General features: G+C 34.4%; 1 long non-coding RNA gene and 1 pseudogene across 2 annotated transcripts; both read right to left on the bottom strand.

Annotated features, from left to right (window-relative positions):
* Positions 1-2068: 2068 nt before the first annotated feature.
* On the bottom strand, positions 2069-15034 carry LOC145246180 (uncharacterized). Of its 2 annotated transcripts, XR_013863115.1 has the most exons (4): positions 14802-15034; positions 11090-11220; positions 6865-6982; positions 2069-2316 (listed from the first exon to the last, which is right to left on the bottom strand). It is a non-coding gene; the product is annotated as an uncharacterized LOC145246180 (long non-coding RNA). The 2 variants fall into 2 exon arrangements; XR_013863114.1 differs by lacking the exon at positions 6865-6982.
* A 1319-nt stretch (positions 15035-16353) lies between these two features.
* On the bottom strand, positions 16354-16489 carry LOC145246348 (U2 spliceosomal RNA; annotated as a pseudogene).
* Between the last annotated feature and the right edge of the window lie 1324 nt (positions 16490-17813).

The following is a 17813-nucleotide window of genomic DNA, read 5'->3' as shown; positions in this document are numbered from 1 at the left end:
TTGGGAACAGCCGAGCATACAAAGTTCGTGAATTTTATTTTCCCCCCAAAAGACCAGTGAGTTAAACTTCCAAGAGATAGTTACGCTACAAACAGAACTGTTTTCTACAAAACATCTCCTTTTCACAGGTGATATAAGTGTATGAATATCACTAGAAGAAAGGAAGACGACTACACTACTTATGTAAGTATAGTAAACAAGCATTGCGATGACTTTAAACTGGAGGAATTACCATCAGATAATTTTAAATGTTTAATTTTATGCAAGGGCTGGTCTTAAATAAAGACGCAGAAATCAGGTGTCGTGTTTTAAATAAACTTGAGAACTATCCGAATTTAAAAGTACAAAGCTTTGCTGAAGACTGTGAACGGTTTGTTGCGTTGAAACATGACAGCTTTGACATAGAGGAAAGTGGAGTATCGCACATTAAAAAGATCCATCAAACGAAAAAACTGACTTTAAAAAAATACCAGAGGCAAAACCAGGGAAACGATCCACCTGGACCGTGTTGGAGATTTGGAGGTAAACATTGATACAATGAGCGTCCCTACAAATTTAAACAATGTGACATCTGCTACGAGAAAGGGCATAAAGCATAATATTGTAGGAAGAAATCTTGTAGAAAGAACACATCCATTAAACTTACAAAAATTGAATCTGAAGAACGAAATATCTTGAAATATGTACAGGTTAAAATGGTTAAAAAGAAAGTAAGACTACAGAATGATAGTGGGTCTGACATTTCCATTATTAATGTACATACATGGAAGAAGCTTGGGAGACCTGCTATGATTAAATCACATAAAACAAGGAGAGGCGTCAATGGTGAAAAATCATTTTCGAAGGAGAATTATTGAGGAATATTTTCTTTCGACACTAAAAAACCCTATAATTTCTATTCCCTTTCATTCTTTTACTTGGGACACAGTACTTCTTTTTTAAAAAAAAGATCTTTGTTATTTTGTTGTTAAAAGAGTTGTTGGTTAATTAGTCTGTTCTTCCGTATAACAGATTAATCTATGATAAGGGGCTTGTAGACTCTCGTATAAGCTCTACCTAACAATTGTGACCCGATGTCATCCGAGTGCTGGTTTCTGATTGATTCTCTTTGTGTTTTTCGCAGTTTTTTCTGCTATAAATTACTTAGAACAACATAAAAATATCAAGATCTAAAATAGGAATTACTGTTTGAAGAGAAATGAATTCCCGTATGTGTATTGAAAGAGAAGATTGTTCCCGTATGTGTGTTGAAAAAGAAAAGAGTTCCTGTATGTTTGGTGAAAAGAGAAGTGTTCCTGGATGTGTGTCTAAAGAGAAAAGAGTTCCTGCGTGTGTTGAAAGAGAAAAGAGTTCCAGTATATGTGTTAAAAGAGAAAAGAGTTTCGGAATGTGTGTTGAAGGTACGGCAGTAGCCATGATTGACTTTGCCTCCTTGTTGTTCCAGGCCCAAATACCCAATCAACTTTTTAGGAGAGAAGTTTGGAAAGAGATCCTGTAAAAAAAAAGAACTGACCCAAACCAAAACTATAACCTTTTTGTTGAGAGTAAAATTTCCTGAAATGCTTTAAAATGATTGGTGCACATATAAAAATTGATCATTTACAGAAAAAAAAAAAAACAATCAACAAACCATGCGCAGTTTGCGCACACGGGCTTTTTCTAACTTTGTAGGTTCTGGCCAGAGATGAGTCGGACTATTGTTAGGGATTAGAAAAAACAAAAGAAAACAAAACAGCTGTTTCCGTCTATACATGGGTTGGGTATAGAATTGAGGTTAGTGTTAAAGTTAGATTTAGAATTACATTTAACATGAGTATCAAGATTACCATGTGTAAGTGGATAAAACACTATTTCTTCGCCGTAAAAATTAACACTACTGTAGAACGCATCGGAGAGCGTCAAAAGTTCTGTGTAACGTAAAATGTACGGGACAAGATATTTTAAAAAAATTCTAATTAATGGTTTACCCAGTATTTTATCTGTCTTTTTGATGGTATTTTATTGGAATGGGAGAACATCTTCTGCAAAAAATACCATAACATTTTATGTCAAAAGAAAAAATAACAAATAAGTTTTTTAAGTCGTTTATTTACTAAATACGTGATGATGAAACTGGAATTTTTATTTAATAAAATTCAAAAAGCGACACGGCAATTTATCTGACGAAGTTATCCTCCAGTCGTTTTAATCGTACAAATTTTCGCAGTAACAATGGCTCCATTTATCATTGCACTCATTTTTCCCAACGATTCTGCAATCATCACCAGCACAACACTTGATGCTATATGGACTACACTCATTCTGCAGTTCTCTACACTATAAATAGAGAAATAATAATAGATATTGTAGTAGTATATGCAAAGTATAATACATATTCATGTATATTGTAATATCAAATGTAAATTATACAAATATAATAATGGATATTGTACAACCATATGTAAACTATACTAATCTAATAATGTATATTGTAGTATCACGAGAAAATACTGGAAAATAATCATCGATATTCTAGTATCAAATCTAAAGTACGAAAAAAATCATCGATATTTTATTATCACATGAAAAGTAAAAAAAATAATCACAGATATTGTAGTATTGCAGTTAAATGGGTTGGTAAACAGCAAAACAAAATTAAAAAAATGCAAAAAGCAAAAGTTCAGCTAGAATTCGTCACTGTCAACTTTCTCTATCAACTTCCAGCACGTCTTCTGCCGACCACTTCTGCCTATAGGCATTTTATTAGAAAACTCCCCCCCATTTCATTTGCATACATGTCCAGTGGAAAATGAGATCTCGTGAGATTCCACGAGACTACACCCTATAAATCCATGGCTGCCATCTTTAATTTCTCTCGCTCTCAGATCCAATCCGAAGGTAAGTTGTATAATCGCACAATACACACACACGCAAGCGTTTTCTCCTTTGATTATTACATTCAACTCTACACTACCCCTGGTCTCCAGACCACATACGTGGCATGTGGGACGTAGTTGTTTGTTGCGGGCACTTTTACGAAGGGGCATAGCTGGACTACTTAATCTCCATTGGAGCTCTCAGAAGAGGCGTCGAAACCACTGGCATCAGTGTTAGGGCGTACAGTCATACCATCAGGCTGAACTTCTTCATCTTCATCGGAGCTCTTAAAATGGGTGCTGGAACTATCGGCGTCAGCGTTGCGGTTCGCAGTTGTACCATCACGGGGAATAGGTCGGATTCACAGGTCATCGTTGGACGATTCACCATCACTGCTACAGACGGGCGTCAATGTCTTTGATGCGCACTCGATAGCAATTGATCGCATTGGTGGGTGTGCTTGCAACAGTCATGCCACCCTTTGGTTTTGCATTATATGTATAGACCGCCGCTGCAATCGTGCAATGTTTTCTTGCCGCGATCCTCTTCACACTTCGATGGCACCGCTCTGCTATGCCATTGCCACTCGGTACATATGCACGTCTGTGTCTGAGCTTGATCCACCACTTGTCTACGAAACGTCTGAACTCCCCTCTGCGGAAAGCCGTGTAATTGTCTGCGAGAATCTCTTCCGGAGGCCCCCTTTTATAAAATATAGACTCCAATTCACGGATGACACTGAAGAAATCCTGTCTTATTAAAGGGCGTCAGATCGCGAACCTTGTCGATCCGCAATCGATCAGGGTGAGGAAGTGCTGGCTGCCGTAATGAGTTATGTCCATACCGAGTCGGCTCCAAGTCGCGTCTACTCCAAGCTGACCTCTCTGCCACCTGGCCGGGGTGAGGTCTATTGACTGGCACGTTTGGCATTCCTTGACTTCCTCTTTCACTGCACTTTTGGACACCGACGGATTGGATAACTGCAAAAAATAACATGTCCGTCTCACTCCGGGGTGTCCGCTTAGGTGGTATATCTTCCTGATTTCATCCACCACCTCAATAGAGACGGCATATAATGGTACGGGCTCAGCTTTTTCTTCATGGTGTCATGCCATCCCTGTGACACCCGAGTGAGCCTATCAGCAAGGTTGCAATTTGAAGTGACCAGTACCGCATCCATAGATAGGTTATACTCTGTTACCAGATTTTTATCGTCTCCAACCTCTGTCTGATCAGCATCTCGCTGGCTGCTTTAGTGCGCACCCTGGTCTTGCCTGTCAGTGTGTCTTATATCTAGTGGTACACGCATAGAGATTCCGTGTGTATGCGTAATTTCCTGACTTTCCACTGGAGTGCAAGGTTGATACCTTTTATCACCGCATCCAGCTCTGCCAGGTTGATATGAGCAGCGTTATTCGCTGGTCGCAAACAGCAGGAGTCCTCAATCGCAGCCCCATTCTTTTCCAACAGCACACCAATTGCCAGAGAGCTCGCATCCACCCACACGTTCAGCTTGTCTTCTTGCATGCACCAATCTCTTTTGGCGGGGTCATCCTGCTTTACCCTTGCGATGGTCTTCTTCACCATGCAAACCAACAGATCGTCAGCTGTTTCATCATCCCAGGCTTTGGCGACTGCGCTTGCCCTCCTTTTTATGATGCCTGTTCCCACACGAGTCCATCCACACACCGGTAGGTGCCCCACAAGTTTTCCACACAGGGAGAATACTGCTCGCCTCGTGAAGACATCGGACACTTCAGAACCTGCAGTTCCGCGTCTCCATTTCAAAGTCCCTCGCTCCTGTCGAACGGTCAGGCCCAAGACATGGACGCCATTCTCCAAACGTTTTGGGTCCTTACACGTAAAACCAAACTAAGCCAGTTTGGACCTTACACATGATGATGACACAATGTTTTCGTTCACATATATGTCATCAAGGTACGCCGATGTCTCATCTTTTATTGTTTCTTCCTGTGACAACACAGTGTTAATAATGGTCTTCATTATTTGGGGTGCCACGTCAAGCCCGAAGCCTAGTCTGGTAAGGCAGTACCTCCTGCCAGCAAACCCCACCGTCTGAAATGGCCACATTGTTTCACAGATTCGGACCTGCAGGTATGCTTTTCTTAGATCCAGCAGGGATCCGCTTTCTTTAAACACCAACTATAGGTGAAGATCAGATATGATAGAAAGAGGCTGTATTGCGCGGTATTTGACAGAAGATTGATACATGTAGCAAGTATGTGTGTACGAATATGAACCAAATTTGAATACGTGTTCCTCGCCTAGGTGCGGAACATGCAGTTCCATCAAGTGTAACCTAATCTTTAGCTTCTTAACTAGCCGAGTGAGTGGCCCATCCTTCTCGACTAGGAAGCCTCCAATATCCCCATTCCCTCCTCTGCAATATGTCTTTTTATCCCTCCCTCTAAATTTCACCCATCTTTGAGAAAAAGTAATCAATCACTAGCAACATCTCACCCACCAATGTTTTCTTTTCTCCGTTTCGTCACATCTAAAAGACATCCCCACTTAGAGGCTGTCCCGCAGGGGCCTAGGTTCCTTGAAAAGTCGAAGTGAAACGGGTAGTCTATCAACTAGACGGGTCTGGGAGGGTCCTTCTAACTACTTTTTAAAAATGTTTTCTTCCTCCGCCTTCGACACAAATGATTTATTGTATCATCATTATTGTTATCTTTTTTGTTTTTACACATTAATAAGAAAAAAACATTTTAAACAATTGGGTTCTAAGTAGGATGTCCCCCAGTACGAAAGGGTGAATTCGTATTATGGTGGAAGAACATACTAGCTATAAAAAACTTTTGTTTAGTTCTGGAGTGACAAGGTGACCAACGATCCCCATTTCCCCACTTGTGAGTCGGCCTTTTGCCTAAAATTTTTGTTCGTGTGGAACTTTTTAGCCTAAATAGATTTAATACCTCAAAGTGAAGTATCTGTTCTTCTGTATTTGGACCCTGCCAGAGTGTTCCCTTGGGGGAGCTGGTTTCCCCTCCACATATCTGTTTTGATGATTCACGTAAAGTAACTAAGTTTGGTGAATGTGGAGGAAATATTGGAGGTTTAAAAACAACGCTATTTCTGCAAGTCATCTTTTTGATTGACATCAATAAATTTCAATGCTTTACATTTCCGGTCGCGTCATGGCGTAGCGGTAAGATGTCAGATTATCTTTCTTTTCTGTCTTCATGTCACGGGTTCAACCATACCTGCCTACTACCACTTATTTTTTTTATTTTGTTCAACACACACCTCAAATCACCAGGGCAACACAGGACATTAGTCAAATAATAAAAGAGTGATCATTTGCAGAACGCAAAATAAATAGTCCAAAAGACCAAGCGCAGTTTACACACACATTATTTTCCAAACTTGGTAAATTCCGGCAAGAAATAAGTCGGAATATCATTAAGATTTAGGGATCATTTGTGAGAAGAAAAAAATGAATAGCTTCATTACTAATTCTTTGTTGGTTCCATCTAGACATTAAGCGGGTATAGGAGTTGGGTTAGTTTAAAGTAAAATTTAGAGTAATGTTTAAGATGAAAGTCAAGATCACTATCTTTAAGTAGATAAAATACTAATTTTCGCCGTAAAAATATAGATTGAACGCTATTGTGGAACGTATCAAAAAGGTTACAAAAGTAATCTGTTTAACTTAAAATATAAGCCGTAATATATGATACAAGAAAATATAAGCCGTAATATACGAGACAAGAAAATTTCTTGCAAATACTACATAATAATCTATCCCGTACGTTATCTATCATTTTGATGGTATTTTATAGAATAGGGTGAAAATATTCTGAAAAAAACCCCCATAAGATCTTATGTCAAAAGATAAAAATTATGAATAAGTTTTTTTATAACTCATTTAATTACTAAATACGTGATAACGAAACTAGCATTTTTTTAATTAAATAGACTTCAAAAAGCGTCACGGCTATTTATCTAAGAACGGTCTTCTCTACTATTTATAAGCTTACGTACTGTAACAGTAACAATGGGTCCACTTGTCATTGCAATCGTTTTTCTTAACAATTGTGCAATCACTAACAACACAGCAAGATATATTAACTGGAAGACATTTTTCCTGAACTTCTATACACTGCAAATAGAAACACAATCACAGATATTGTAGTATCAAACGCACATTATATAAATATAATAATAGATATTGCAGCATAAAATGAAAACTAGTAAAATATAATAATGTATATTGTAGTATCAAATACAAAAATTAAAGGTATATTAATGGATATTATAGTATCAAATGTAAACTATGTAAATATGATTATGGATATTCTATTATCATTTTCAACTATAAAATATGATAATGGATATTGGAGTATCAAATGTAAACTATATAGATATAATAATAGGTATTGTAAAATCAAATGTAAACTATATAAATAGAATCATTTATATTGAAGTATCACATGTAAACTACATAAATAAAATAATAGATATTGTAGTATCAAATGAAAACAATAAAATGTAATATTGAGTAATTTATACTATTAATACAATTCTAACTGTTTATATTAGTCTTCGCCCGAACGAGTAGGACATAAAATGTTTTAAATAATAATAATAATAATAATAATAATAATAATAATAATAATAATAATAATAATAATAATAATAATAATAATACCAATAACAAAGACTTTCGCTGGCGAGGACTACTATTGACCGTAAGCAGTTATATAGTCCTTTTGAAATTTTCATATCTATTTTTCTCGTTATGTACTGAATATTTGTTAATGAAACCTCTATGAAATATGTTCCTTATTAAATTTGAAAGATTTTCTATTCTGAAAGAAGCTTAAAAAATTTAATCTAAAAAAGTTAATTTAAAGTTTTTGTTAAAAAATATTCAGATTTTCTCATTATTCAAACCTGCATTACAAAGAAGGAGTTGCAAAAATGAGTTGTGGTGTGAGGAGAAATGCAAATTGAAACAGAGAGAATATTCAGACATGTAATAATACAAAGAGGGAGTTGTATAAATTAGTTGTGGTGTGAGGAGAAATACAAACTGAAATAGAGAGAAGGAGAGTTTTAAAATATAATCTTAAAAAGATAAGATACAAGTTAGAAAAGCATTTCATCCAAGGCATGAAAATTGTGAAACAAAATGTTTTTACGATAGGCTTTAAAAATAAAGGTATAAGATTCAATTTGAAATTTATTTATCTTCAAAGTGCACTTTTATAAATTATATAAAATTTTAATTTAAATTGAATCAAAAAATTACCTTGGATTTATTTTATGTAATGTACATTTTTTTTGCAATTTACAAACATTATCTTTCATCTAGCAATTAATGATATAGATATAACATTTTCAATGCTTTTTTTTTAAGTGCAACAGAATATACATTACATAAAATAAATCCACGCATTAGAAGATTCCAGGTTCGAACCCTGGCAAGTTCTTAATAGTTTTAACCATCATTTTAACCAACGTTTACTCATTATCCTTGCCCTTTGTTAGCGTATTTTTGTTTTTTCAATGATTTTGTTTTGTGCATATGGGAATTTCCCATACTCCGAGTTCAGAGGGGAAGCATTGATGGTAAGACGACGTTGAGTGTACTTGGTTGTACAAATATAATAATCGTACTGTAGTATTATTAAAACTATAGAAATATAATTATAGATATTTTAGTATCGAATGTAAACTATACTAACATATTAAGAGATATTGTAGTTACAAATGTAAATAATACAAATATATTAATATATATTGTAATATCAAATGTAAACTATACAAATATAATAATAGATATTGTAATATCTAAAGAAAACTGCAGAAATATAATATTTGATATTGTAGTATCAAAAAGTAACTATACAAATAAAATAATTGATAATGTAAAGACAAATATAATTAATAAAAATATAAAAATAGTTATTGTGGTATAGAATGTAAACTGTAAAAATATAATTATGGATATGGTTGCATCAAATGTAAATTACACAAATCAAAAACGATATTGTAGTCTCAAATGTAAACGATAAAAATATCATAATGTGAATTGTAGTAGCCAATAAAACTTTTCCAAATATAATAAAATGTATTGTGTAGTATCAAACACACACTTTACAAATAAAAAATGTATATTGTAGTATAACAAATAAACTACACAAATATAATAATATATATTGTAGTGTAAAATGTAAATAATAATATTAGAAATAATAGATATTATACTATCAAATGCACAGTATACAAATATTATAATTGATATGAAGTATCAAAGAGAAAGGATAAATATATAACAATGGATAGTGTAGTAGCAAATGTAAAATATACTCATAAAATAATGGGCATCATAGTATTAAATGTAAACTATAAAAATATAACGAGTGAGAATGTATTAGCAAATGTAAACTATACAAATAGAATAATTGATAGTGGAGTGTACAAGATAATCTATGAAAATATTATAATAATTCTTTTTTAAGTATATAAAACTGTTTCCTATTCTTACAGTTACTTTACTATCTTGATAATAGGTAATAAATGCTCATTTATGATAACTATTTAAACTGATATTTTCTTGTAATGGGGTAAGCGAGCTTATTTAAGCGAGTCATTACGAAAGATAAAAATAAGCATGACTAAACCGTAGGGAACGCCATTATATATGTTCATAGGTGATAGTTCTAAATTGGATAGCACTGATTTATCTCTCTTGGCTTCTTTATTAACAAAATCTTTCCTCAGTTTATAAATAGTTAAAAATAATAATTAAAAATAATTAAAATAAAAAGTTTCATATACAATTTAAGTCAACATATTTTAACTGTTATAGTGGGAAATTAAACTTTTTTTTTTAAAGAAATTATCCATTTTTGCCTTAACACAAATTTCTTATATTTTTGGATTTAAAACGTCAACTATATTTTATGTTTTATACAGCCATTCAGAAAAAAAAAGTATTTAACCTCGTACACAAAATTTATTTTTCATATATCGAAAAATATCCTGCTAAAGAATACACACACACACACACACATAATTTTTTAGCGTAACTTTTGTCGAGCAACGCTAAAAAATGGTAGCCGCTGCGTGTTTATTTAAAATGCACACACTTTTCTAAACAAACACACAAACACACAGGCACGCACATATATATATCTCCGAGTATAGTAGGTAGCCGTTTCATATTTTTTAAGTCCACATGTTTAAATTGAATAAATACACACAATTCTTAAAAATCAGTATGTTTATTTTATATAATACCCATAAAAAAATTAATGCTACAACACACACACACACACACACACACACACACATATATATATAAATATATATATATATATATATATATATATCGTGCCAGAAGGCGATGAAAAAATTGAATAAGTGTTCGATGCAGGAGAGGATATACTAGCTTCAAAATTAAATCTATTGTTTACACGGCCAAAATCATTCCTGGATATAACGCAAATAAAGAAGAAATTTACATCGGGATCACTCAGTGTACCTTCAAGCAGAGACTATATGCACACAATTCTACCGTCAGGTACTCTGAAAAGAGATATGACATCTCTAGCCACAATTTGTCCCTTACTTTTGGACGTTCCTATTTTGAAAATAAATAAATAAATGTTATAATTCTTTTTGTATCCTTTGCAAATGATTCAAATTTTAGTATGTTATTATGGATGATAACAACTACCAGTTTTCAAAGTTTCAGCTTTTCACAGGTATTATTTCTAACAAATATTAGGTTTTAAAATTTTGTCCCTTTGTTTTGGACGCTACTGTATGCTATATATATATATATATATATATATATATATATATATATATATGTACAATTGTGGAACACCATATGACCAAACTTACTGCATAGGTTTGCTGATTTGAAGTGGCAAACATTTTGATATGTAGATAAAAGCAAAATATATTGTATGTACATATATATATATACATATATATATATATATATGTGGGGGGGACGGGAAATATTGTATTCTGTGCCCAGTGTATGGTAAACTTTGTGAGAAGAGGAATCTTCTATGAATGAAGACACTGTAAAGCGTTGATTTGCTCTGATTTAATTTCCCAATGTTACTTTACATGAAGAGGTGTGTACACTGTTAATTGATATATCATGAAAGAATTACTGAATAGGCAAACGATCGAAGTAATTTTGTACTAAAATTGATACGCGAATTAATATAATTATAATTGTTACCACTTTTGTTAACAGGGATTTCCGGTTATCTTCGCTGCGTTTTCTTCGCATCTTGGAGATCATTGAAGAAGCGAACACATTCTCCATTAAAATGAAAACGGTAAGAAACAAACACACGTAACAGGCCAGAGCTGAAAAAATTAAGAAAAAAATTGATGACATCAAATTAAGTTCTCGATTCGAAGCTCATAAACCGTTGCTAAAAAGGACAAAATGCTTCTAAAAACGCTGATTAGGAATTTTGTCAAAATATTTGAGTCCATAATTAATAAAACTCTTGTCCATCAACTTACAGTTGCGAAATTTCTGACCGACCAACAATATGGATTTAGGCTAGCCTGTTCTACAGCAGATATTTAAACTGTAATCGAACGTATATAGCATACACTGGACAAAGAGGGGAGGGTAGCTAGTAACCCTAGATATGTCTAAGGCTTTTAATAGAGTATGGCACGATAGTCTTCTCAGAAAAATCAAATCATTCGTTATCACGAGATGAATATTTAACATAATTAAATCCTTTTGAAACAAGAGAAGAATATAGGTTATCCTCGACGGTCGTATATCTAAACAATATGATATAAATGTAGGTATACCTCAGGGTTCGATCATTGTTATTATTCCTAATATTCATAAATGATCTCTCTGATAAAATTGTCTCTGAGATGGGTATATTTGCTGATGACACAACGCTCTATAACAAGCACGAGGGGAAGAAAGGCAATGGCAGACACACTAGAGGAAGACCTCCAATCTGTAGTGGAATGGGGACAAAAATGGTCGCATTCAATACTGCCAAGACTAAACATGTTTCCTTCAATAAGTCAAAAGGTGGCTGCTTTTCTGTAAAACAGCGAAACTAGAATCAACTACATAGGAATCAGTGCTCTGCATCCACTTTGGTTATCTCTACATATTGATATATGCACGAACTTGGTCTACATTCACAACACTATTCTTAACTAAATACATAGTCTAGAATTAAATAACCACACCTTTATGTGATTCAAACTAGCCGTACAATACTGCATAGACCTCTCCTCACGTTCCCGATCCCAGGCTCAAGAATCGTTGGTAAAAATTACAAAATGCTTAAAAAAATCCAATTTACGAGGCATCCGAACACACATCAGAAATGCCTCATAAGTTGCAGGAATACTATGTACGGAGTTTAGCAGCAAGATGTCTATTCACGTTACACTGGAACTTATGCATGTCAGTACAGTTGGGACAGCAGGAAGCCGGAAGGTAATGCCAAAGTATAGCAGTGCTAGGGAAGAAACAATTAGAGTGGAAGGTTTTCTTAGATCTACGGATCTCTACTGTGTAGGGTAGGACTTTGCTGATTGTCGAGTTTGTCGGGGGGTTTTTTTTTAGGTCGAAAGGTACAAACGCTAGTAGTTCGTCGAAGCATCCACCATTTAAATACTTGTAGAACAGGCAGAAGAATGCAAGATTTCGTCAAGGGAACAGAGGCTGAAGCCTAGATGACAGTTCAGGACCTATCAGATGGGCAACTCTCTTTTGAACCATGTAAAGGAGTGAGAGACTAGTAGCAGATGCACCAGCCGAAATATGACAACAATACTCCATACATGTGGGGATAGTGGCCTTGTAGAGGTACAGGGTACTTTCATGCGTAAGTAACTTTCTAGCACGGTAGAGAGCGCCCAGTATCTTTGCAACAGCCTTGACAATGCTCTCAATGTATCTGTTTAAACTTATGTTCCCTGTAAACGTTTAGCTGCGGAGTTTGAAAAAAAGTACTTTCAGGTAATGTTTCATTTAGTAATAGCTATTTGTTATTGAGAAGGTTTCTTGAAATTATTGAAGGAATCAATCTTAGTCTTGGAAGTATTGAATATGACCATCCATTTTTGTCCCAATTTCATTACAAATTGTGAATGAAGTATTTTTGTATGTAAACGAAAAGGATATATAAAGTACGTGTATTATTTAGACACTCTCGAGAGTAGCTGATTACGAATAAGCGACAATAACGGATTACAAAGATTAGATCGACGAGTGAAATTAGTTAAACTTAACTGATATCCTTGACTTAAAATATGGGGAACAAGCTCAGAAAAAAGAGACTAACGATGCGGCCCTAACGATATACACATACGATTACGTATTGAGAGAAGTGACAGTGGCTAAAAGGTAAACGACACGGACTAGCACCCTGTATGCGTGAAGTTCGAATTTATTGCGCTGCACATAAGTATTTTCAATTAGGATTGTTTGCAACCTTCACTTCAGTAAGTGCTCGATGTGATTTAGAAAGTATTCTAAGTAGTAAAATACCGGGGAACGAATGCATTTTACAACAATAAGATAGTTATAAAATGTCTGTCTCTGTCTATGTCTGTTGTAGTTATTGTGTGTGTGTGAATTTTCTTGGTAATCGGCAATACAACAATCGACTCGACCAAAAAAATGAAATTAAGGAAATGAAACATTACGTAGACAGCAATTTTGGAGTCGCCATTTGTTAATTGCAGGCTCGGACGTACAACACATCGTATAATTCTAAATTGCAAACGTAATAAACAATAATTTAGATGTAAAATTTTCATAATATTACAACATACAATGAATGGAATTAGTGTTCACATACATTAATTCCATTTATATCTTGCAATTTTATTATCTAGTTGCTTACAAACGTTTTATAGACGATGCATTTAATGCACTTAAGTTGGATGCAACTAAGCTTATTATGAGAGGCCACATCTTAGTTATTGCAAACAACGTCCCCTCTCAAACCGCATTGATAATAAACGTGCCAAACTCTATATGAGATGTATTCAACGACCAACCGTTATGTAGATCTCATTAACCTACCGTCACAAGTTAACGCTGCAATATTAACTACTTGTCTCTCTCCTTCGCTCTTATTTCTTATCCATTTCTCTCCCCCTCTGCTTCGGCCTTCAACATTTTACCCATCTCACGCCCTTCTTTTTAACCCTTTCTCCCCCCCTTCCGTCTATTCCTATCCATATTTTGTTTAATATGTTACACTCTCCCTCGCCTCTTATTCCCTTCCAATGTTTTTTTTAACTTGACTACTGCTGATGTCTGATTGAAGTCCGCTATTGTGCTTTTTCTTTTTTATCTTTTTTTCCTCATCATAATAATTATTTCTCTAAAGTCTGATAAAAGAATCGGATCGTTGATACGATTCGGTAATCGAAACATCTGTAACCAAGCATATAAAATGGTAAAAAATATATATTTGCTCTGCAATAGTATTAAGCACTCTCTTCGGTTGTTTACTAATTACCATTTTATATATATATATATATATATATATATATATATATATATATATATATATACAGGGTGACAAAAAAAACGGGCCCCAACTCAAATTAGGCCCCGTTTCTTAGTGTTTTGTCCGAATTAAATGAAACTTTGGTCATAACTAGTTTACTATATTCAAAACATCACATCAAAACACTAGGTCTTTTGGCCTTATTTTCTCCGTTCTACTGCATATGTTCATGATGGCCTCCATTTAGCTTTTGTTTATTTGGGGTCACCCTATATATATATATATATATATATATATATATATATATATATATATATATATATATATATATAACCGGTAGTAGTACGCGTATTTTTATGTGCACATACACTACCCTGCACGTCCCTGCACACATACACACATTGAACCAAATATTAATAAAATATTAACACATACCTTTCATTTTTACTTCCTGACAATAATTCTTGCGCAGTTATTGTTGATAGTCTGTGTCACTTATCGTTTGCAAAATGTACGCTACAACAACAACACGTATCTATGCTTTTTTCTGAACGTGTGCAATAATGTCGCTCGTCTTCGTTTGCAACTCGTTTTATTTTTTTCGCTTGAAACAACCAATTTACATATAAGTTTCTATCTTTAAAACAATGCAAACATAAAATATAACCAAACAAGTAGACAATAGTAAAAAAAATCTTAAGACGCCTTTCTGGGGGCGGTCCAATTACTATAGACATCAACACATGCGGCAGGATATCACATGAATAATGGGCGTGGTATTGTAAAGGCAATGCTATAAAGAAATGCGTGACTTCGTGTCAGTCGTCTTTATTATAATGTGTATGCGTTTTTACATTAAACCTTATTCATATTATTGAAATAAAAAAATATTTCTCTTGCGGCTTATTTATCTGTTTTTCCATGCTTCGTTAATGCATGTGTTGCCAAATTCCACACATAGACATATATATATATATATATATATATATATATATATATATATATATATATATATATATAGAGAGAGAGAGAGAGAGAGAGAGAGCGTGAGGAAGAGAGGAAGATATATGTATATCTGTATTAGATAAAAATGAGGAGTAAAAGTTAAGAACTTTATTATATCATTACACCAATATATATGAATTCCTCCTCTTAACTTTGCTTCATTGATATCGCGAGCTATTTCAGTGGCTTTTCGCTCTAGGTTGAATCGTAATAAGAAAATTGTGCGACTTTGATTTTTTTCCATCTTGTATTCAACGCACTGTAAATAAGACATAATTGTTTTAAAACCATTGTAATGTAAACGATTGGATAGAGCAGAAAACGTTATTTAAAATGATATATAAAGTAAAAGTATTATAACGAAAACTTATTTGAAAATACATCATTTAAAATCAAGATTAAAATTCCGCAATGACTTTCTTCTCAACCTAATATATTATCTTTACTACACAAAAAGGAGGCGATAATACCTCGGAGAATAATTTTTTAAAAAATTATCTTCGGCAAAATGATGGTCTAAAAATTTCATCACACCCTCTCACATCGATTCAATTTCAGTAACGACCCAATTGTGAGACTTATTTCTGTCGCCTTGTTTCTGTTCTTGTTTTCCTTCTAAATGTAATCGATATAGGCAGTTTTTAAACTTTTAAAAATAAAAAAAAGGATTAAAGAAAGAAAGATCTGTTTAAAGGGAAACAAGGCCGATAGCCATTAGCCGTGTGCTCTCGTGTAATGAATGAATGCGTGAATGTAGGATTGGCATGAAATTCTTAAAGATAAACTAAAATCACCGAAAAATGGGCTGAAATGACTTAAATAAATAAAAAGTAAATGACTTAGAATGACTTTAATGAACTTAAGGATGAATTGAATGACCTTAAGAATGACTTGAATTCATAAAAAATAACTGGATTCCTTCAAAAACAACTTGAATGATCTGGAGAATGACTTGAATGGCTTTGAGACTGACTGGTTGTAAAGTGGGTGATAATTTTACATTAAATTAGTACAGAAAGTGATCCCCCACTTTATATCACAAGGTTACAAACATAAGTACAGCATGTAGTAAGAACAGATACTACACTTTGATCTTGGCCAAAAGGACAAGAAAAGAGTATTTATTTGCTCCCCCACCGAGCAAATTAGGCACAAGGCTGATTTTTAATGTGAGGGGTGAAGGGAAGGGGAAATGGGGACCAACTTCCCGGGGAGTAGGGGAGCTGGAGAGTGACAATTGGTATGAAGGGTTGCCCTACATTGACCAAGGTCTTATATGTGGCGTTGGTATTTATTTGCTTTCCCACAAAGCAAATTAGGCACAATGCCGATTTTAATGTGAGGAGTGAAGGGGAAATCGGGACCAACTCCCCAAGGAGTAGAGGAGCTGGATAGTGACAATTGGTATGAAGGGTTGGCCCTACATTGACCAAGGTCTTATATGTGGGGTTCCCCCACATATGGTCTTTGCTTGCAGTATCTGCCGGAACAGATACTATACTTTGATCTTTATATATAATTTATTTCGTGAAAATGAAAATTACAATCAAAATAATTCAATGTAAAATTAAAATAAATTAAAAGCAAAATTTAAATTTACAAAACAAATTTAGGCACAAGGTCCTTTTAGATCTGGGTGGGAGAGTGTTGCAGGGTCTTTGTTACTACAGTGAAAATGGAGTCTTTGGAGATTTACTCTTGACTGGCAACATTTACCACAATACCTCATTCACTCTGTGAACTCTAAACTAACTAATGAAAACCCCAGCGTTTTTACAAAAAATAATATATTTACAATTACTTTGTGTGTGTGTGTGTGTGTGTGTATGTGTGTGTGTGTGTGTGTGTGTAAAATTTTGACCAAGGTCTTAGATGTGGGATTGCTCCCACGTATGGTCTTTGCTTGCAGTATATGCTGGAACAGATGGTATTTATTTGCTCCCCCACCGAGCAAATTAGGCACAAGGCTGATTTTTAATGTGAGGAGTGAAGGGGAAATCGGGACCTACTCCCCGGGGAGTAGGGGAGCTGGATAGTGACAATTGGTATGAAGGGTTGCCCCTACATTGACCAAGGTCTTATATGTGGGGGCGACCCCACATATGGTCTTTGCTTGCAGTATCTGCTGGAGCAGATACTACACTTTGAGAAATTAAATCCTTTATTCATGTTAAAAATACATTGAAAATGAACAAAAAACTTAGGCACATGACCAACTCAAAAGAGTGGATTGTGGGTGTCGTTGGTCATCCTTGTCACTCCAGAACTAAACAAAATCAAAAGTTTCTCCCAGCTAGTATCTTTCACCATAATACCAAATTTACCCTTTCATACTGGGGGATATCCTACTTAACTCCCAATTTTTTTAAAACATTTTTTATTGACGTGTAAAAACAAAACAAAATAACAATAAAAATGATACAATAATTCATTTGTGTCGAG

The sequence above is a fragment of the Euprymna scolopes genome, chromosome 23 (genome assembly GCF_053919585.1).
Source record: "Euprymna scolopes isolate OS-2025 chromosome 23, ASM5391958v1, whole genome shotgun sequence".
Lineage (NCBI taxonomy): Eukaryota > Metazoa > Mollusca > Cephalopoda > Sepiida > Sepiolidae > Euprymna > Euprymna scolopes.
Note: the sequence above shows the minus strand (reverse complement) of the source record. Positions and strands in the feature narration are given on the sequence as shown.